Raw genomic sequence first — 23083 nt, forward strand, 5'->3', positions numbered from 1 at the left:
GGTCCAAAGACCGGCGCTCCCCGCCCGAGGCTCCCCGTGCGCTAGGGGCCCACCCTCAGGGAGCCACCAGGCAGGAAGCTAGCCAGCTGGAAGACTGGAGGCCCTATTTTTGATTCTCCAATACTGCAAACACATAAATTGGAAACAAAGCAGTGCATGCCTGTAATCCCAGCACTCTGGGAGGCTAAGACGAAAGAATCACAAGTTCAAGCCCAGCCTGGGCAACTTAGAAAGACCTTATCTTAAAATAAAAAATAAAAAAAATGCTGAGGACATAGCTTGTGTGAAGGCCCTCAGTTCGCTACCCAGTACCACAAAAATAAATAAGTATATGAAGAAAAAAGCAAAGTTGAAGGATTTACATTACTCAGTAAGAAGACTTCATGGGTACTTCATAAAAATAAGGATAGCCAGGAGCCAGTAAACAGCCGGGCCAGGCATAGTGGCGCGTGCCTGTAATCCCAGCACTCAGGAGGCTGAGATAGGAGGATTGTCGCAAGTTTGAGACCAGCCTGGGCTACAAAGTGAGCTCAAGGCCAGCCTGAACTGCCCAGTGAGACCCTGTCTCAAAAAGGAAAAAAAAAAAACCAACCAGGATCAACATCATTAGTGAAATATAAATGTAAACCACAATGAGCTACCATCACAGGATTGACAATCCTACTGCTATTAATTGATACTGAATGACTTAATATTTAAAGAGCTAGTAATAACAAGTATTGGCAAGGAAGCAAAAGTAAGAGCACTTGTACACTGCTGATGGGGATGTAAAGCTTGGAAAATGCTGGCAGTACCTACTGAAGTTAAATATTCACATGTACTATGAGCAGGCAGTTCCACCCTTGGATGTTTACCCAACAGAAGTGCATGTTTACTAGAATACAAGTATGAAACTGTTTATAGTCTTCATCAGAGTCAAAAGTTAGGAACAACCCAAATACTCCTTAAGAGGTGAATGGGTAAATTGTGATATTAGGGTATTTTAAGAAAACATAAAGGAACAAACAGTTGCAACACACAGCAGCATAAATAAATCTGACATAATTTTAAGCAGAAGCAGAACTAGAATGCAAACTGTGGTTCAATTTAAATGAAGTCTAAAGGATGGCAGGATTAATTATATACCAGTCAAATGTGGTACCACACACCTGTAGTTCGAGCTACTCAGGGGGCTAAGGTAGGAGGATCACTTGGGTCCAAAGGTGTTTTTTGTTTAAGTCATGACATGGAACACAGTCTCATGCAGGCTAAGCAAGTGCTCTACAAGTAAGCTATTGAGACCAGCATGGGCAAAATAGCAAGACCCTGTCACAAAAGCAAAACAAAAACTAGAAATCATCTGTCATAATAGTAGTCACTTCTAGGTTGATCAATGGATGCTTTGGGGGATTTTAATAATATTTTATATCTTGATCTGGGGGGTTGGCTACATGGTGTATTCATGTTTTTGAAAGTCCTTTAGCTGTACTCAACATTTATGTACTTCATCTAAATTATGTAGTGATGCCTTGGCTCATGAACTTCTTTCTTTCCATGATTCTGGTTGCAAATTGAGTTGGATGACGCCCAAGTCAAATTCAGTGTTTAGGTTCAGGTTGACTTTATGGGGAAATTTGATATGGTCCAGTTTGGTTTGTGACCAGAATCGTGGAGAGAATTGAATTTGTGAATCGAGGTACCACTGTACTTGAGCAAAAGTCTGGAAGAAATTTTTATTTGGAATGGTCAGGAATGTTATTGTCTCAGTTATTTGCAGTTTGGAGGTTTTTTGTTTTTTGTTTGTTTTGGTACCAGGCATCGAACTCAGGACCTTGTGCTTGCCAGGCAGATGCTGTGCTGTTGAGCTCTATCCTTGGCCCAGGTTTGGAGTTTTTTATATCACATTTCTGATCTTTAAACTTCTCCTTTTATTTGTGACAACTCATTAGGCTTCATTTCCTTCTTGATATAAATCAAATAATTTATAGTGTACTATATACTGTATTGATTTTCTATAGCCATTGTAACAGATTACCACAGACTCAGTGGTAAAGCAGCACAAATTTATTACCTTACAGTTTTGTGGGTTAGAAGTCTAGCACAGGTCTTACTGGGCTAAAATCAAGGTGTCAGCAGCATGTGTGTCAACAGACCTTCTTTTCTGGAAGTTTTAGAAGAGAATCTGATGCCTTGCTGTTTCCAGGTTTTCCACTCCTAGTTCTGCCCTCCATCTGCAAAGCTGGTTATAGCAGCAGTCCTTACCTTGCATCACTCTATTAGGTTATCTGCTTTTAAGGACCCATGTGATTAGATTTGGTTCACCTGGACAATCCAGGATTGTTTACTTGTCCTTAAAAATCCTTAATCATATCTGCCATGTAAGTCTCTTTTGCCATGTAAGATAAACATTCATAGGTTACAGGAACTGAGATGTTGTCATCTTTCTAGGCCTACCACAGGTACTCATGTAAAGATAATTATATACTTTCAGTGTTGTTTCTAAAACTTAGCTGTGTGGGTTTTTTGAGTGACTATATTGAGTTTTAATTCACATACAGTTTGCCAATTAAGTGGTCTTTGTATATGCACTAAGTTAAACAAAATTTTAAGATGTTTTCACCATCTCACAAATGTTATACCTCTTAGCAGTCACTCCACATTTCCTCCTAATGCTCTGTAGCCCTCAGGAACCACCATAGATTAGCCTGTCCTAGACATTTCATATAAATGGAATGTTTTTTGGTCGTTTTGTGACTGCCTTCTTTCACCTAGCATGTTTTCTAGGTTCATCATTAGCTTGTGTCAGTAGTTCATTCCTTTTTATGACTGAATAATATTTCATTGTATCAATATCTATCACATTTTGTTCATCAATTGATGGTCATTTAGATTGTTTCCACTTTGGGCTATTAATAGTAATGCTTCTGTGAACATTTGTTTATACCTTTTTGTGTAGATGTTTTCTTTTCTCTTGATTATATATGTAGAAGTAGAATTTCTGGATCATATGGTAACAATTTAGTTCTTTGAGAAGCTGCTAAACTATTTTCCAAATTAACTGAAACATTTTACATTCCTGCCAACAATGCATACGGGTTCTGATTTGTCCATATCTCCACCCACACTTACTACCTGCCTTCGTTTCTAGCTTTCCTAGTGAATGTGAAATGACACCTCACTGGTTTTGAGTTGCAGTTCCATACTAACTAATGATGTTGAATGCCTTTGCATATGCTTATTGACCAATGTATATCTTCTTTGGGGAAATGTTCATTTGGATCATTTGACCAAGTTTTTTCCTATTTCTATACTAGTCCCTTATCAGGTACAGGATTTGCAAGTATTTTCTGCCATTCTGTAGATTATCTTTTTATTCTGTTGACGGTGTCCTTTGAAACACAACAGTTTTTAGTTTTGATGAAATATCATCTACCTGTCTTTTGTTTTCTTCTGGTATCATGTCTAAGGCTTTACCTCACATAGGGTCTCAGAAATTCATTCCTATGCTTTTTTCCAGTAGTTTTCTAGTTTTAACAGGAGTTATAGGTCAAAGGACATTTAGCTCTAAGATCTATTTTTAGTGTGTTTTTGTATAAGGTATAAGGGACAGGTCTAGCTTCTTCTTTTCACATGTAGCTACCCAGTTTTCCCAGCACCATTAATTGAAAAAACTATTCTTTCCCCTTAAGTTATCATGGCAGGTTTATAAAAATAAATTAACTGACCATGACTGTGAACATGTAAACACCTTTTTTTGTGTTCTCAGATCTCTAAGGTGTGATGGGAAGGTGCTAGGGATCATATTCAGGGACTTGTACATGCCAGGCAAGCGCTTTACCACTAAGCTACACCCCCAGCCCCTTAATTAATTTTTATAAATGTTTTTTGGTATCAAGAGCTAGTAATTCTCTTGGGGAGAAAAGGGTTCTCTGCATTTTCTGAAAACATTTTGTTTAGAATGTTTGCGTCTGTGTTTATATGGAATAATGGCCTGCCCTTTTCTTTATAAAATCATAATCATTATTTGATATCAAAGTAATATTGACCTCATATATGAATTCTTTAGAATTTTCTCTTGAAGGATGAGGATGTAGCTTAGTAGCAGAGCACTTGACTAGAATTTGCAAAGCCCTGGGTTAATCTCCAGTACTCCAGAGAGAAAGAGAGGAGGAAAGAAGGAAATATGAATTTCCTCTTCTTCAGTTTTCTGTAAGAACATGTAGAATTTCTTCCTTAAATATTTGTTAGAATTACCCAGTGAGTTTTATTTGTGGGAAAGTTTTAAGCTATACATCTGATTTCTTTAAAAGATATAGGGTTATAAATAGAGGGTTGTTTGGTTATCTAATTCTTTGAGCTTTAGTTGTGTCTTTCAAGGAGTTTACTTGAGTTTAAAATTTATTGACATAAAGTTGTTTATAGTACTCTTTATCTGTAGGATCTGTGGTGTTATCTCCCCTCTTCTTCCTGATGCAATCATTTGCATATCCTAATTTTTTTCCTGAATTAATCTTTCTAGAGGATTAAAATTATTTTTCAAAGCGTTGATTTTTGGTTGTCTTCTGTTATTTTTGTTCTCTATCTCATTGATCCCTGATGTGTTCTGAATTATTTCTTTCCTTCTGTTCGTTCTCACTTTCATTTGCTGTTCTTAATTTCCTCAGGTGAAAGTTGTCTTGATTTGAAGATTTTTTTTCTTTTTTACTACATGTTGTACGTTTCCCAAGTGCTGCTTTATTGGCATCCCAGAAGTTTTGACACATTGTGGTTTTGTTTTGATACATAATACTTCCTAATTTTCCTTTTGATTATTTTTATTGACACATGGATTATTTAGAATAGTTTCCAGATACTTGAGGATTTTCTGAATACCTTTATTGCTGTTGATTTCTAATTCAATTCCATTGTGTTCAGAGAATATACTTTCTGTAACTTGTATCTTTTTAAATTGAGACTTATTTGGCAGCTCAGAATATTGTCTGTCTTGGTAATGTTCTGTATGCTATTTGAAAGAATGTAGAGCTGTTGTTGGAGAAGTGTTCTGTAAAAAAACATGTCAGATCACATTGGTTAAGAGTAGTGTTCATATTTTCCTGTCATTTTCTGTCTACTTATAAATCAGTTATGGAGAGAGAAATTGTAAAATCTCTTGACTTCTGTGGGTTTCTCTATTTCTCCTTACAATACTAGCAGTTTTTGCTTTGTTTATTTTGAAACTGTTACTGGGTCATAAATGTTATTTATTTATTTTTTTTTTTGGTTTTTCTCCGGTACCGGGAACTGAACTCACGACCTTGCGCTTGCCAGGCAGGCGCTTTTGCCGCTGAGCTAAATCCCCAGCCCCTGGGTCATAAATGTTAAAGATTATGCTTTCTTAAGAAATTTACCTTTGATATAAAATGATCTTTATCCCTAATAATATTCTTTGCTCTGAAATCTCTTGTGTGATGATAATATAGCCACTTTAGCTTTCTTTTGATTACATTTTGTGTGGTATATTTTTCAAGCATGTTTCTTTTAGGTGGTGGATAGTTGCTATTACTGTTTGTAAGTTATTTTCTTAGTGATTTAAGGATTACTATGTAAATCTTAACATGGTTTATGTGAGGGTTTTTTACAGAAACTTTGCTCCAATATTTCCATTCCTTTGTCTTCCTCTGTTTTATTACCACATTTACTACATTTATTTGTGTTATAAACCCAAGTACAATATTATAATCATTGCTTTTTGCATTGTTACTTTTTTTTATAAAAAAATTTAAAAAGGCTGGGTCTGGTGGGGCCCACCTGTAATTCCAGCATTCTGGGAGGCTGAGGCAACAGGATGACAAGTTTAAGCCTAGCCTGGGCAACTTAGCAATGCCCTGTCTCAAAATAAAAAAGGGCTTGGGCTATAGCTTAGTATGAATGCCCTGGATTCAATCTCCAATACTAGAGGATAAAAATAGAAGAAGTGAGATAAGCATATCTTCAGGCAAAAGGGCCAAACGCTTACCTGAAATTTTAGCTCCATTTCATGAATACTTTTTGATTTATTATTTGCTTTTGATCAATTTCCAGTGCCCTAGTGTGGTTTTTTGACATTTTTGTCCAGTTTTGTGTTGGTTTCTCACTAACATTATTTGTCTACCTCTTTTTCCCCCTACTACTAAAAGTGTCCTAGCATACCTCATTTCAGGGTTGTTTTTTCCCCCAACTCTCTTTGGCAAAGCAAAACAGGGGCTACTTACCCTTTTCTCACAGGAATGTGTCTCCATGGTTGAAGAGTCAAAAGAGTGAGAACTAGTGGACAGATAAAAATAAGTCAGTCTTTCACTGCTTCCTCTGTGATAATAGATTGTCCGTAAACAAAGAAGAGAGGAAGTTCTGTTTATGTTGTATGAAGTGTCAGTGTGACACTTGCTACCTGCCTAACCCCAACAGGAGAGGCGTTTGGTGTTAGCCACACTCCCTTACGCCGCTGCTCACTCCTAGCATTTTAAAATTTGTAGGGCTGAATGAGTTCTCTGTATTCAGGTAACTCTCCTAACCTGAAGAGATTTCCCCAAAGCTCTGATTCTTCCTGAACCATATGCTGAAAGAGACAAGAGAGTAGAAAGACGCCTCTTTGCAAAGGATCCCTCGTCATGTTCCAACCCTTATCCTTTTGGCAGGGGGTTGTAGTTTGCTTGTTTTGAGACCAGGTCTTGCTATGTAGTTCAGACTGACCTTGAACTCACTGTGTAGCCCAGGCTGGCCCCTGCCAGCGGTGCTCTCCTCGTGCCTCACAGCAATCCGTCTGCGTCAGCCTCCCGAGTGCTGGGATTACAGGCATGCACCACCATGCCCAGCCCGTACCTCTTTTTAAAGAGGACTTCATCGTCTCTCTGGAAGACAGTACACAATACTGTTCCTCCCTTGATCCAGTCTTCAATTTCTCCAGCATTCTGGGAGGCTGAGGCAAGAGGATGACAAGTACACAATACTGTTTTCCACCTTACTAGCATTATTATAGGTTTAGGACTAAGATGGGGAAAGGTTAAATGAGAAAGGTTAGGGAAAGCTAGGAGTTCTGCCAGTAGACAGGCTGTAGTTGAATAATGGATTAAGAAATCCTAATAGTCAAAAGAAAAGCTTAGTTGGTTTAATTTCCTCTTCTAAAACTGGAATCTTAGGTAACAAGAATGGCTTCGTAGAGTTTAAAAAAAAAAGTAAGGTGCAGGCAGTAGATAAGAGTTTTGATTGGAATCAGTCTAGGTTGAAAGTAAATCTTTTCATTTTACATTGTCAGTTTGCATGGAAATTGAGTATACAGAAAGCTCTTATTGTTTGTAAATATCACTCTGTCCAGGGGTTAAAAATACTTGAACAAAAGGTAGAAAGAATGGCCAGCTTTATAGTCCCACCCTGTTGTGCATACTCACAAGCGCTCCACAGTGAAGCATTAAAAACTGCTGGAGTGTAATCAGTCTCTGTCCTAATGACAAGACGTCTTCATCCAGAAAGCTTACAGCAGTAGGACAAGAACTTCACATTCCTGTAAGCAGCCACCAGGGAATAAATAGAAAGAGCTTGTATCTCAGGGCTTTTTCTGGGACTGTGTGTTTTATACACAACAGAGGTTAGATGGTGGCTTTTTGGTCACAATGAACTGAAAGAGTTGTTTTCCTGTTTTCAGGGGATTCCTTTTAATGCCAAATGTAGCAGCTGGGAAACAAAGTTTTCCCAGAAGCAAATGTACTTACTGCATTCTGTTTAAACATTATTTTGACAGCAACTATTAACTGTATTTCCAGAAATGTCAGGGCTATAATTTTTTAGTCAACCTCTTAATGCCATTAACCATAAATTAGTTTGATCAGAGTTTTTAGTGTGTTGGAGATGAAACTACTCAGTTAAGTTTTTCCTCCTCTCACTGACACAAATTAAAATTTCCTGCTTAGGTGAAGGAGTGGAAGAATTATATGTACTGGTCTTAAACGATGATTTTCACTTTCCTTATTGCAGTCATCTCTTAGAGCCACATTTGAGGTCCATAAATTTAGAAAACCTACTCAGTAGTGGAACCCCCTCTGGCTGCCTCTTAGAGGCCTGGCCCAAACATAGCAAGGGTAGCTGTGTGGATATAAGCATTGTGACTTTATAAAAAAGATAGGCTTATGAAAGCTGCAGAGGAGGGAGGTGCCTGAGTTTGAATGGCATCTCAATGTGTCTTTCTACTGAGCACAAAGTGCTGTTCCTTTGCTGTGTATTTTGTCTCCATTGTAACTCCCACCTACAATATCTACCAAATGCTATAAAATATTTTGGTTGCCAGTACTCTTGGTTAGCTTTAAAATAATTGTCTCACGATGTATTTCCTTAGATAAACCTTAACGTAGTGGATCAGCACCCAAAATTTCATTCTCAGAAGTAGGGGAAGAAGTCAGGTTTGAGACAGCCTGTAGAAATTATAAAGACTAGGGTTTTGATTTCACGGGAGAGGGACCTTCAATCAGAGAAGTGGCATGCTTGCCTGTGACCATACAATTGGGTCTCCAAGCTCCCAGACCCAGGCTCTTTCTGTTGAGTAGCCCTCCTCCCCAGCTGTGTCCCTAGCATTTCAGTAAGTTTCCATAAGTAGGTATTTTTGTTATGAGTAATGCTGAGAAGTAGAAATCAGATAAGTAACATTTTCAAGAGCTGCTTAATTATTTTACTAAAAGCAGAATTATTAAATTGTCTGGGTCAAGAAATCTTTTTATGTCTCATTGCAGATAGTATGCATAGTCCTTTACTTACATCAGAAGAAATGATTTTTTTCTTCCTCATCGTCTTTGAATGGGATGCCAACATAATGATGTGGCATCTATAGACGAGCTGAAGTTTGACAGGTTCATTTCATTATATACATGGTTGCTCTGGAGTTTCGTAAATGAATTTAGCCTGAGGTCATCCTGCCAATTTAGGGTGACCTCTCCATTTGTAGAAGTAGGTTATTTATAAAGATGCCCTGTTGCTGCCTCCTGATAAATAATTATAGAAAGGGTGATTAGCCATTAGACACTGTTGGGAGATAGAAAGAGAAACTAGTTTCCTTTCTGAATGTGCTATTTAGATCCAAGAGAGAGGAGGCTGGTCTGCTTATCTATAAGTATCACCCATATCTTAATGGCTTCAAATAATGGCAACATCTGTTTAGCTCATGAATCTGTACTTTGGGTGAGACATAGTGAGGATATCTCATCTCTCCTCCACTCAGATTCATCTGAAGCAGCTCAATGCTTTTGGAGGCTAGAGTCGTTCGTTGGCTCCCTCCCTCATGTCTGACAAGTCATTGTGACTGTTGGCTGAGACTTTTTGTGGGACTGTGACTGGAGTACCTACACATAGTCTCTCTTCCGCAAGCCAGTCTTTCAAGGGCAAGTGTCCTGAGAAAGAGATAGGCAAAAACCATACCACCTTTTGTTACTTAGTCTTTGAAGCCATGCAGTATCTTTTTTGCCAGCTGTCAGGCAGACACAAAGGCTTCCCTAGTTATAAGAGGAAAGCAAATATGCCCCACCTCTTGATAGGGTATAGCAAGGTTCTGAAGAGAGTGTGGGGCCAGAATATTGCTGTGACCATTTTTGGAAAATCCAGTCTGCCCCGGTGACCATGTAAGTAATGTCTCTTATGTAAGTAATTAGAGAAGCCAGTAATGGATTGGCCTAACACAGCCTTAAATGCAACTTTGCCTCACAAGGAGAGGGAATTTGGAGAGATTAGGCAATACAAGAGTGAGAACAAATAGTATTCAGGGAAAGCATTCTGCTTCATTCTAGTTGGATATGGTATGTCTATATCTGAAGAACTTTGTAGTAAGTCATTTAAGATGTAGCTTTTGCCCTATATCACAAAGAATTTCTCCTAAAAATTTTGTATATTGGAGCTGGGCATGGTAGCATGCCTGTAATCCCAGCACTAAGGAGGCTTAGGCAGGAAGATCACCATGAGTTTGAGGCCAGCCCAGACTATGTAGTGAGTTCAAGCCAGCCTGAACTACATAGCAAGACCCTGTCTTAAAAAACTTAAAAATGTGTATTGGGTCTGTGCTCTATATTGAATTCATTTCTTTTTTGTGGTTGTTTGGGGGTTTTTTTTTGTTTGTTTCTTTTTGGTACCAGGAATCGAACTCATGACCTCAGGCTTGCCAGGCAAGCTCTTATGCTGCTGAGCTACATCCCCAGCCCTTGAATTCATTTCTGTATATGGTGTTAGGTGAAGTTTGTAGCCTGTGGACTCTCACTTAAATGGGGGAGGGTTGTGTGTAATACAGTGATTTAAGAGTAGCTCGAAGATGGCATGATCACATTAAGGTATACAAGATGCCCCATAATACGGAGAAAGACTATAGCGAAATGCAGCGGACCTGTGTTCCCCAAAAGAAGGATGTTTCATCAGAGTCAGTGATGGCTGCTCCAGAAAAGAGAGAAGAACAACAACAACAGTTGTATTAAAGATGTTTTAGTAGATTGCAGATGAGTGAATATTTGGATCCCTGTTGTTATAATGCAGTATGCTTTTCATCTTGGCTATAACTCCCCCACATCTCTGCACTAGAGCTTGAACATGCTAAACCACAGAGCTACCTACCCAGTCCTTTTAGTTTTATTTATTTATTTATTTTGAAACAGGGTTTTACTGAATTGCCTAGGCTAGTTTTGAACTTGGAATATTCCTGCCTCTACTTCCCAACTCTGGCTTTATCTTGGCACTCTTGAGAGAAAATTAATTGTAGAGAAAACAAAGCTGTGATCTTATTGGGCTAGCTGTTAGACCTGCAGGTCCCAAGTAGGGCAAGATAGTGCTCTTGGCCTTGGTGTCAAGTGACAGTGACTTCTGAAGTATATGACTTCTGTGGCAAGAGGCTCTTGCTGTATGCATCTTTGTAATGCTATCATTCGAGCATCTCTACCTCTGGAAAAAGTAGTTTTGCTTTAAATCAGTTCTGAAGTAAATATTTAACACTTCTTGTGGCAACCAGAAAGGTAATTAAATATAAGGAGTAATATCATGCAATCCAGAGCATGACCTTTGTCCTCAGGAACTTTAAAATTTATTTCTGAAACATAATATTATTTCCAGGCCTTTTCCTGGGCATAATTTAACCTTTTTTTTTTTTTTTTTTTTAAATGACTCAGATTTATCTCTCATTTATTGTCTTATGTAGAAATCCAGTATTGTGTAGCCTTTATGCTTCTGCTGCTATCACGTTCATGATGGCCCTCAGTCCTCTTTATTTGGCTACATCTTGTGATTTATAAGCCCAAAAAAAAAAAAAAAAAAAAAAGCAAAGCTGGTAACCAACTCACATGTAAAATAAAACCAGGAAAACTACAATTGGAGTCAGGAGTCAAGTGTCATGCACAGGACTGCAGCAGTGGAATGGAGGCTCCTCTTTGGGCCCTGGTGAAGGTTCTGTTGAATCTTGTTCTTCTAGTGGTAGTCCAAAGCAAAGTGATGTGTGATTCCTTGTAATCATTTGTTGCACTACAGGGAAAGTAAGCCATTGAGTTTGGAACTCTGGAGAGAAGTAAAAGAGGGTGGCACCACAGGTGTATTTCTTTTTTTTTAAGAGAGATTTTTGCCATATTTTCCTCCCTGCCAAAGTGAAACCTGGTAGGTGTAGAAGCTAATACACTAACAGGTTTCAGAGAATACTTCAGTTCCTGCTGCAAGCAGTACAATAGTTTTATCGTAAGGTGATCACGCTGTATTGAACATTTATTTTCTGAGATCCTTTCCTCCCTGTCTTCTGTAAGACCATAGATATTTCATGTCCAGGCTATCTGTACTCAGATGGCCTGGGCCTCCTGGGTCAGGGTAAATGTATTACCTCCAATTTTAGAAGTGCAGCATGCTCTTGGTTTTGCTTGTCTTCTGTGTCACCTTGATGCACATCTGGTGTTCTGCAGCATGGCAGGAGAATGAGCCGCCTCTGAAATGTGAATACCGAGACACTACTGATCTTTCATCCAAAATGTGCACAGGGTATGCGATGGTCCAAATCTTGCTCTGTACTGAAGTAAGAATATGCTGTGGTCTTTAGGATATATCCAGGCTGTCTCTTCTGAAGCTTTCAGAATCTCTGGACTCTGGCTTTCTTCTACTTTCCATTAGAATTTTCTTATGCCAGCATACATACAGCAAATCCCTCATGAGGCCTGAAGAGTGTGTTGGGCTTTCTCTCCTGCCCTTGGTAAGATTAAGCCCAACGTTGAAGAGCCCTAAGAGGGAAGCAGGGTCATTTAAATACATTTTGTTACAGTACACTTTGTGAATACCCCATAACAGGTTTCTGTAGCTCCTCCAGAGCTACCAAATTTTCATCTCTAGCCAGATGGCAGGGTTTCTTGAAGTTTAGGGTATTAATTAGAGAAGACAGACTGGAGAGCCAGTATGGCTGTCTTTAGTACCAAGAGGCCTCTCCGGAGCAGAGGAACAGTCTTGTGTTTCACACGTGCCCTGTGCTTTAGAAGGTGGGATTGGCCCTGCCTCTGGGGAAGGAGCAAGGGAAGGCAGGAAAGAAAGCAGATTGTGTTGCACTCTGGCCAGAGGAGCTGTGTGTGCAAAGAACCTTACAGATACTGTCTTATTAAATCTTTATCCTGTTTTTTGCCTGTGAGAAAAGTGAGGTTCATAGGAGTTAAACACCTTACAGCCAAGGACCTTTTAGCTACTACCAAATAGCACCAATATCTAAGGCCCAGTGCATGTGCCTCTGAAAGCCCTGGTTGCTCCTACCTTATTCTTTGCTTTCAACTGCTTTCAAGAGCAGTCAACTTTTGAAGAGCTGCTTCCTGTAATGAGAAGGTTCTAGCTGAACTGAAGGGCCTTCTTGAAGCAGGCATTTGAACAGGGTTTCCGTGTGTGCCATGGCTGGTTACATTGGGTGGCTTGCTAGCTCTGCATCGCCCAGATTTTACATCCAGCGTTTACAGATCCTGAGCACAAGATTAATGACCTTTGTCCTGAGGATAAACGGCAGACACCCTCCAAGGATGTTTTGGAATGCCTAATTTTCTTTCCCTCAAATATGTCTGTTCACTTAGAGATTGAGAAAGCTATTGGGGTTCGGTCAGGGTGTGATTTTTGCACACTTACACTCCCTTCTTCCTTCACCCAGGCTCCTCCCCAGAGCACACACGAGAGTGAGTGTTGCTCAAGGGTCGTGGGTCATTTAGTAGAAATTACTTTTTAGTATGTAATAAGCCCTGTCAAAGTTAAACTAACTCTGTGGAAATGTTAACTAGAAGATACAGAACTAATTCCTAAGCTACTAATAAAAAACACTCACAACACTCACAACATTCATTAATCAGCTGTGACCCAGCCAGAAGCTCTCATCTAGTACCCTTCTCTTCCTGAGGTCAGTTTCCTGAGTTCCCAGACATCATGGCTACTGTGTATTCCTCTGAAAAGTCAAGTCTCCCCTTGCAGGGGCTTACTGGAAACAAGGGAACATGAATCCACTTAAGGTAATGTTTGCTGCCCTATTCTGAACTGTCCCCTCAAAATAATTGGACTTTAAAAAGTTACAGCACATTAAATCTAAAACATGTCATTATAACTTAGTTTTGTTTGTTTTTTAAAGCTTCATTGTATTTGAAGTCATTCTAGAAGCATGCTTGTGGCTTTGAGACAATTGGGCAACATCGTTGTATTTGAATATGGCTACTCAAAGTCAGGGGCAGCTTCCCTTTTTTGACCTTTGAAACCGATTCACAGAAGATGATATATCAGGTTCCTTCTGAGGTATCAGAGGTCTGTTTTTCCTCATAGTAAAGGAAACTGATTAATAGCCTACCTCCTACCTTTAGCAGCTTGTTTTTAAGAAGTAACTTTTGAGGGGCTGGGCTATAGATCAGTGCTAGAGTGCTTGGTTGGCATGCATGAAGCCCTGGGGTCAGTCCCCAACACCACCTCCTCCCCTCAAAAATGAAAAAAAATTTAAGTAATAAATTCCCATAATAAAAACCCCTTCATGAATCATCTGAATTTAAACTCTGTGTAACTTTTCAGTAAACACTGTAGACTACTTTAGTTGCTATGAGCTCTACCTAATGTGTGGAATTACTGGGTGTAGGCTACCTCAGAAAATCTGCCGCCTTTTTTTTAAATGGTAAAACACATGTAGCAAAGTGTACTATTTATCCATTTTTAAATCTACAGTTCAGTGGCATTAGTACTTTAACAGTGTTGTGCATCTGTCACCATCACCTAGCTCCATAACTTTTTATCACACCCCCCACTCATGGAATCCTACACAGTAAGCAGTCCCTTCCCTTTTCCCTCTGTCAGTCCTTACAACAGCTAGTCTGCTTTCTGTCTCTGGATTTGACTTTAGGACTCTGTCTTTTCCTCCCTTCCTTCTTTTGCTGTTAGTTATTGAACCCAAGGGCTCATGCATGATAAGCAAGCTTTCTGCCAATAAGCCACATCTCCAGCACTTTTTTTTTTTTCTTTTTGTATTTTGAGATAGGTTTTCATTAAATTGCCCAAACTGGTCTTGATGTAGTGATCCTTTTGCCTCAGCCTCTAGACTAGCTAAGATTACAGGCATGCACCATCAGTCAGCTTCTAGGTATTTCATGTAAATGAAATCATACAATATGTGACTTTTTGCCTTATACTTAGCATAAAGTTTCAAGATCTTTCCATGTTCTGGTATATGTCAGTACTTTATTCCTTTCTTTTCCTTTTTTTTTTTTTTTTTTTTTTTATTTTTCTCCGGTACCGGGAACCGAACTCAAGGGATTTGATGTAGTTCACATCAGTTTCTGTAATTCCTTCTGAAAGATGACTCTCCTACCAAATTTTTTTTTTTTTTTTTCTTACTGGGAATCAAACTCAGGGCTTTGCATTTGCCAGGCAGGTGCTTGTGCCACTGAGCTATATTCCTTGGCCTCCTTCATTCCTTTCTATGGCTGAAAAATATTCCATCATATAAATACACCTCATTTTTATCCATTGGAGGACATTTGGGTTGTTTCTCCCTTTTGACTGTTGTGATTAATGCTTCTCTGAACATGCCTGTATATTATTTTCGATCACCTGTGTTCAGTTCCTTTAGATATATGCCTAGGAGTGTAATTGCTAGATCATTCGGTTACTTTTGAGGAACTGACACTTTTCCTTGGTGGCCACATTATTTTACATTCCCACTGGAAGCATATGAGGATTCTGATTTCCTCTTCACCCTCACCAATATCTGTTACTCTTTCACGCTTGTGTGTGTATGTGCATGCCAGGGTGTGGGTATTGAACCCAGGGCCTCATGCATGCTAAGCACATTCTGTACCACAATCTATATTCCCAACTTACTTTCCTTTTTCTTTTTTTAATAATAACCATTGTAATGAATGTGAAGTGGCATATCATTGTCGTTTCTAATTGAATTTTGCTCATGACTAGGGGTGTTGAATCTTTTCATGGGCTTCTTGGCCATATATATATATGTATATATCTTCTTTAGAAGATGTGTATTCAAGTCCTTTGCCCATTTTACATTGGGCATTTGCGTTGTGTGTCTTTTTGTTGTTGAATTGAACAGGTATTCATCATGAGACTCATAAAATGACTCTCAGCTGCAGGTCATCAGCACAGAGTCCTCCAGTTCCTCTACTACCTAGATGATTCTGAAGCAGACCCCAACCGTTTAAGACTCCCTTTTTTCTCTCTCGTAGCCAGTCGTGGTGGTGCATACGTATAATCCCAGCACTCTGGGAGGCTGGGGCAGGAGGATCACAAAATCAAGTCCTGCTCAGGCAACTTAGTGACTTAATGAGACCTTGTCCCAAAGAAAAAAATGAAAGAGCTGAGGATGTAACTCTGTGAAGGTTCAATCCCCAATACTATGCCACCCCAAAAAAGCCCTTTTTTTCCCTTGCAGTTTCTTTTTGAAGGAATGACCTCATACATTCTTTTAAGCCTCCAGATTTTAGATTCTCTTGATTGTATTCCCATGGTGCTCTCTGTGGTGTAAATTGGTAGATGGAGATGATGGGTCGACCTGATCCCAGTCATATTTTTGCAGAAACTCCTCCACGGTGGAGTTGTGTGTGTGTCCCTGCAGTAGGACTGTCTGCCTCTTTCTGTGTTAACACTGTCTGCTGATAACCATTATCAACTATTTTTACTAAATAGTGCCCTTCTGACTCTGTCAGTCACTCCATCAGTCCTCTTTACAGGTAAACTCTTTTGTCAGCTGTTTGGTTGCCTTGATAAATAGTTTGGTCAGCAAAGCCATCAGGTGCTTGATCTTCTCCCTTGGTTTTCCAGCATGTGTGTACATAGCATCGTCATGAACTCATAGATTTCACATTTTAGACATTCCTGTCCTATTGCATTTAGCACTCGCCCTCAGTGTTAGGAACGGTGGTGGTAGTTCTTCCTCTGGCTGCACATTCCCCTGGAAAGAGACTTTTAAGGAAAATGGTGCCCAGACCCACTTTGACTGGTTGGATTAGCATCTGGGGTAGAGCTGAGCACAGGAAAACCTAACAACACTTGGCAGGTGATTTTGATGTATTGAGGATTGAGGGTTCTTATTAAAGCTCCTCCCAAGGGTTCAGGGTCTTCAGAGCCTTGCTGGCTGTCCCTTGCCTACCTGCCCAGGCTTTTTCCTTCTCTTTACCAGACTTCATGATGGACTACTCCTCTCCTCACCTGAAGAAGAGATTGGCTTAGCTTCAGGAAGGAAACAGTTTGGTGGTCCCCAGGGTCACACCAAGCAGGCACCTGTTCATCTCTTCCCAGGCCTCTGAGCCTTTTGTGTTTAACAGCACTACTAAGAGAAATAGAAACTATCTTGGTTATTTTTCTTTCTCTTTTAAATGTAAGCCTCTACTATACCATCACACCACACTATACCATACACACAAGTGCCCGCTTCCACTTCACTGAGATTTCCATCATCCTCTAAAATCTGTCCCTCGGTGTGAGAGTGGGTGCCTAGGCAGAGCTTTACTAGCAACTCATTCTTCCACCAAGGTTTTCTCCATGCTCAGCAGTGTGAAGCTGGTTCTCTGACAATGGCTCAGCTGTGTCCCACAATCTGCTGTCTACAGATCCATTGGGCTTGAGGAAGTGGATGATAGATGAATCATGCCCTTTGGCTTCTTGCCTTGTGCCCATAAAAATGGCATTTCCTAAAATAGACCAGAACCTTAATAGCTATTTAAAGGACATGTGTTATCTGGGGATGTGATTTATAGGCCTTAAATAAACTTCAGACAAATTAAAACATTTTCCAATATTTTGTGACATATTTTTACTCTTTTTTATGGCAATTTGTATAATTCCTTGGCTTTCATATCTCACCCCTCAACTCGCAGTTCATACAACAGAATGCTGAGACAGGGCCCATTTGCATACCCCAGATGGAGGACAAATCCTTGCACTGGCTGAGGAGTTTGGGAGTCGGGGGCTTCCAGCCCAAAGAACCCTCTTAGGAAGTACTTAGCCAGGCGCTCAGAGGCACATCCACAGTGTCACAGGCAATCTTACAGGTCTGAGTTGACTTCATGAGGGTGAAAAGGACATCAATGGCACTGTGAAACAGGCCACATCTGTCCCCATCACATTCCAGTTGATATGCCCTGAAGAAAGGACGTGCGCCTTCAGAAGAACATGGGGCAGAGCTCCCCAGTCCAGGCCTTGCTGGGGCTTTTTGGAATGTTTGTGTGGCACACATCATAATACTCTTGTTTTTGTTTGCCCCAATCCAGATGTAGAAATCGCTTGTACAGTAGAAAAGCCCTAAACTGACCTGAAAACTTAATGCAAAATGTGCATTCATCACTAAGGAACTTGCATATAATCACTAATGAGTTACCATTATCTCTATTTTAAAAAGAAAAATGTTTCCTTCTTAGACATATTGACACCATAGCCTGTGAATAGTGAACAGTGAAAGGTCTTTCCATTAGTATGCATTTTCCACTCCAAGAAAAATGAGTTTGACTTTATAAAGTTTGTTTTGAAGAGACCTGCTGGCCTGCAGGAATCTGGACATAAGGTCCTCAGTGCTACTGCCCCTTCATTAATCTGCAGCGCAGAATTTCCCTGCAAGGGAAATCCCTGGAAGATAAAGACTTGCCTCATGTACTGAGAAGGACACTAAAAATAGAAATTCCGTTTCTAGATAACCTTTGTGAAATAAATGTGTTGTAAACAGGGTATCTGTGAAAGTTGTAGCACTGTTATAGGTCATTCACCTCTGTGCTGTGCTGGCTTTTGAAAAACTGATTTGTAGCTGTTCTGTCCTTAATTTGCCTTTGCTCATTGTGGTTAACAGTGACCTAAATGTTACTAACTTCAGGAGATTTTTTTAAAAACCCTCTTGACCTTTCAGCAGCACTGCTGCACTGACAACTCTCACCTCTTTTTCTGGTGCTGTGGATGGAATCCGGGCCTTGTGCATGCCACGCAAGCGCTATACCACTGAGCTGTTACCCCCAGCCCTTCTCTTTTAAATACTCTTTTGCCTTCTGGTTTGTCTCCCTGTTCTCTGACCTCCTGTATTTCGTTAAGAGCTTTTCTCTTTGACATAGAATATGACTTGGGGGAGTTCCTTCCCACTAATGGATGTGCCCTCCCTAGGTGATCCCACCTGGGATGTTGGTGACACCACATTTTCTGCCTTCTTTTCATTGCCCTTTCAAGATCACCACACCCATGTGTAAGTGTCATTGGGCCCTCTCTTGTTGTTCTCACGGTTACTTGAAGTTAATGGACCTCCTTGTCAGCTTGACACCCCACCTCCAGGGAGCTCTGCCTCCATGAATGTCACCATGGGTGTCTTGTTCTGCCAGCAGAAGCCAAGTGCTGTCCATGGCACTGCACACACTCTCCCTTCTCATGTTGTCTGTCACCATGTTCCAAGCCCACGCCTGTCTTGACCTTTGCATTTGCTCCCTGAATATCCCTTCCCCTACTTTCATCTGCTCCTGTGGTTCCACTACCCCTCCCTTTGTGGTGTTCAGCCTACTCTTGACTGCGTCAGTCTCCCTGTCAGACTCTGATCTACAAGATCATCCCTGAGAGTCAAGACTTCATTTCAGGGCCTGGTCCAGTAAAGACAGAGTAGCCTAGGTGAGGATTCACCAAATTGGCAAATGAATCCTCACAAAGAGCACTTTGTCCCCAGTCCTGTGGCCAGCAGGCTCAACTTCCCTGTCCTTTCAGATGCACAGCTGCAGCCATGTTAGTATGAGAGTCTGTGCTTGGACCACAGACCTGAGGGTGTCACTATCTCCTGCCCTCTTCAGTGAAGCTCTCCTTTACTATTAATGGAAGCTCTCCTTTACTATTAATGGAAGAATTGGCTCTGGGGCCTTCACTCTTGTGTTTCTATGCTGATCCCATTAAGCCTTTGCACCCCTGCAGAAAACATATATGTATAGGGAGGCCACACCAGTCCTGTCACAGTGGGCAACCTGTGCCTTGTTGCATTTGAATCACTGCAGCAAACCACTGTAGAGCTTTTTCCTGCTGGTATGTTGAGTACTTTAGGAGTTGGGACTTTAGATAGTTACTTCCATTCTTCGTCCCTTAGAGAAAGAGAGAGGAAAAAGGAAACTACATTTCAAAAGACCAGTGATTGTGCTGCATACTTGATGTGAAGGCAGGTGGAGGTTTACCAAGGGGTGGTGTTCAGTGGGGACCATTGACTGTGGCTACGTGCTGGGTGCAGAGCTCTAGGAAAGGGAAGAGCAGCTGGGGGGCGTCTAGCAGTTCCGTTGCTTGTTATGTCCAGATGAGGTTGGGACTGTCTGTCACATAGCACCTATCTTCTCTACAGTAATTAAATAAAACTCTAAAGAGCCCTGTAGGTGTGTAAAGCACAGCTCAGTTCACAGGGGGCTGCTGACTTATCCTCTTGTGTGGGCCAGCATTTTCACATTCACTGTACAGAAGCCCAAGACTGACTAGAGCTTACATGCCCACCTCGTGTTGGGTCCACACCCCAACCTACAAGGTGTACACTGGTGTTGAGTTCTTTTTTTCCAAGGCACAAAAACTTGAACATTTTTTCCTCAATTACCAAGAAAACTCAGAGTTGATACTTTATCTGGGCCTCATGGGCAGATAAAGTGATCATACATTGCAGAGTGCAGCAGTCTATCACCTGCCTGCGTGTGGTCCCTTACTCAGAAAATTACAAGAAACTTAGCCCTAACCTCATGTTGGTGGGAATAGCACCTTCAGGCCATTCTGTGTGTGGTCCAGGCAAGGAACAGAGGCATGAGGGAAGCCTGGGATGCCAGCTCTGGTGGTCACCTGCAAAGGCACAATATGGACCCCAATCTTCTGCTCATCCCTGCTCTCCTCTAGCAGCCTAGAGCCTGCTTGTGGTTGAAGTTTAGGGAGAAGTGGTGGATGCTGTGTGGCAGCACCTAGATGAGTTCTTCACTGGACAAGGAAAGGAAAGCCCTTTCCTCTGGTGACACAATATGATTTTTTTTTATATACCTTTCTGTGTATTTCTACACCTTTCATCATATTCTGTGTATAAGAAAGGTGTGGAAATACACAGAAGTGACTAATCCTGTCATTGCATTGCCATTCTGTGATAGCTCAATAATGTAGGGCTCCACAGAGGAAGGCTGGGGTCAGATAGTTCGTATCTTCCTCTTTGCCTTTGAGTGGGAGTAGGAGGCAGAGGCACAAGTGGGTGTTTAGGGTTCCTTTGGGTTTATTATTTAATGGCCTCGGAGTTCTTGCCCCTCCCAACTTACTCCTAAACTGTGTGCCAGGTGAGACACCCTCCTAATGTTTGGGCTTTATTTTGATCTGAAATGTCATGTACAACCATTAATTGCCCCTTGGTTGGAGCCCTGGGAGCTGTGCTGTCCTTCTGTTTCAGGGGGCTGCTGTGTCTTAGATGTGCCTCTCTTCCTGGAGGACTCCAGTGGCTGCAGGACAGCAACTCCTCCCCTGCTGAGGCTGGGTCTATCTGGAGGAAACAAGGCCAGGAAGGCCCGGGTCCCACAGCCAGGCAGCCAGGACACAGGAGCCTCTGCTGTGAGGCACGGTGAGGCCAGGCACGTCCACAAGCCTTCCAGAGCTGCTTCTCTTTCAGGGAACAGAAGGGGCGGCTGCGGCAGGAAGAGGAGGTTTATCTTCCTCCAGAAGTGAATGTGACCTCGAGTGAGATGCTGTCGTTGACCTCGCACAGAGCTCCACATGTTATTAAAAAGCTTCCTGCCCTGCTCTGTTTAAAAAGGCTAGCGTCCTTGGCTCTTTTATCAGCTACTTAGTCATAAGGACCATTTGGAGTCCTAGGAGGCATGGGGAGGACCTTTGGGCTTCACCTAGACTTCATTTTAGTGTCTTTAATGGACTTTTTCCTCTACACTCTGAACAAGGGACTCTGCGTCACTGGGCCGTACAGATCATGTAGTTAGCCAGTGCTGGCCCATTCTTCATTGTTCTGCATACTTTATTCCTGCTTCTTTTCCATACCCAGGTCTAGATTTCAGAAATGTGGTACTTCACACAGAGCGTTAGGAAATCTTCCCTGACACCTGTGGGAAAGTAAGACAACCCTGTTGTGCTAGTTAGGTCTGACTTTGCTAAATCACCAAACTGCCTGTGCCTGGGGACAGTCTGATCCTTTCTGAGCCATAGCTCTTTTTTTTTTTTTTTTTTTTTTTTTAGCCATAGCTCTTGCAAGACTGCTCCCACTCCCAGGTAGACTGGGGATGTAGCTCAGTGGTAGAGCACTGGCCTAGCACATAAGAGGTCGTGGGGTAATTGTGACAATTAGATATATTGCTCACAGGTACATGGGCCAAGGATAACTGTCCTTGTACTCCCTGCAGCCTGCAGAGCATCTTAGATAGCAGGTCAGTTCTCTTAGTCCTACTTTCTTCCCGGATGGGTGGATCTGCCTATTCTTGCTGACTACTTTCTGAAATTTAGATAAGAGAAACTGTGTGTGTGTGTGTGTGTGTGTGTGTGTGTGTGAGTGTGAGTGAGTGTGTTCCTCAATTAGCAGTAACTATCAAACATCATTTGTTTTGAGGTTCTTCATGACACCATCAGAATCTAAGTGGTGACTGTTAGGGTCAGAGCAGAGAGATCTTGTGGAATACAACCAGCAAGGCTAATGGCTGTGGCACTGAGGCAGGCAGGATTCTGACCTGGCCCTGGTTTGGGAGAGGGCTGGTATCAGATATCAGACAACACAGTGCCAGTACTACCTTCCATACCCAAGTCATACACAGCATGGCGGCCACCACCACCCTCCTTCCAATAATGCTTGGCAGGTTTTTCTTCCCTTTTGTACCTTAACTGGTCTTTTTACTCACAGCAGTCAATAACAGTGTTTCTGGGTCACGCTAGAGAAACTGGAAGCAGCAGTAGCAGATCAGGTCAGTCAGGGAAAATGACGTGTGAAATAATCGCTGTCAGAGTTGCTGCCCTTCAGAAGGGTCCGTACTTGGAATAGATACAGGCAGAGGGCAGCATTCTGCACACGTCCAGTCAGGGCTAAGAAAATGTGCATCGTTGATGAAGCTAATGAGAAGTCAGCCTTGTCCTGCTCAGTGGAAGGACCACCCAGAGCTGTGAGGCTACATGAAGCCCATCTCCCCAGAATGGCTGTCTGGCCTGGCCTGGCCTGCCCTCACTGGTTACATAGACACACCCTCACAACTCTGAGCCTCAGTCCCTGTCCCCACCTGCTCCTTTTCTCTGAGCAATGGATCCCCCCGTTGGTACTAAGAACTATGAGTTTGAGCCAACCCTGGTAGTGCATACCTGAAATCCCAGCACTGTGGGAGGCTGAGGCAAGAAAATCACAAGTTCAAGCCTGGCCTTGGCAGTTTAGCGAGACCCTGTCTCAGGATTTAAAAAAGGGCTTGGGTTGTAGCTCAATGTAAAGACCCTGAGTTAAAGTCTCACTACCTCAAAAAAGAAAAGGTTTTTAAAGAGTTTTTAAAATATTGGGGGAAACTGTTCTTGTTCAGTTTGTAGAGTTTATATAAAATGTGTGAATTATCAAAACTTAAATGTACAGTTTCATCTTCTACAGGGTTCTTGCAAATAAGGGTACAGATTACATACCGGCTGGGTAGCCATATGGTAAAACATTCTG

At 41.4% G+C, this 23083-nt stretch overlaps 1 protein-coding gene across 5 annotated transcripts in view; it reads left to right on the top strand.

Annotated features, from left to right (window-relative positions):
* Nucleotides 1-23083, top strand: part of Specc1l (sperm antigen with calponin homology and coiled-coil domains 1-like) — a 140385-nt gene that overhangs the window by 112930 nt on the left and 4372 nt on the right. The window lies entirely within an intron of this gene.

This window comes from Chinchilla lanigera, unplaced genomic scaffold (genome assembly GCF_000276665.1).
Source record: "Chinchilla lanigera isolate Chin_1 unplaced genomic scaffold, ChiLan1.0 scaffold00054, whole genome shotgun sequence".
NCBI lineage: Eukaryota > Metazoa > Chordata > Mammalia > Rodentia > Chinchillidae > Chinchilla > Chinchilla lanigera.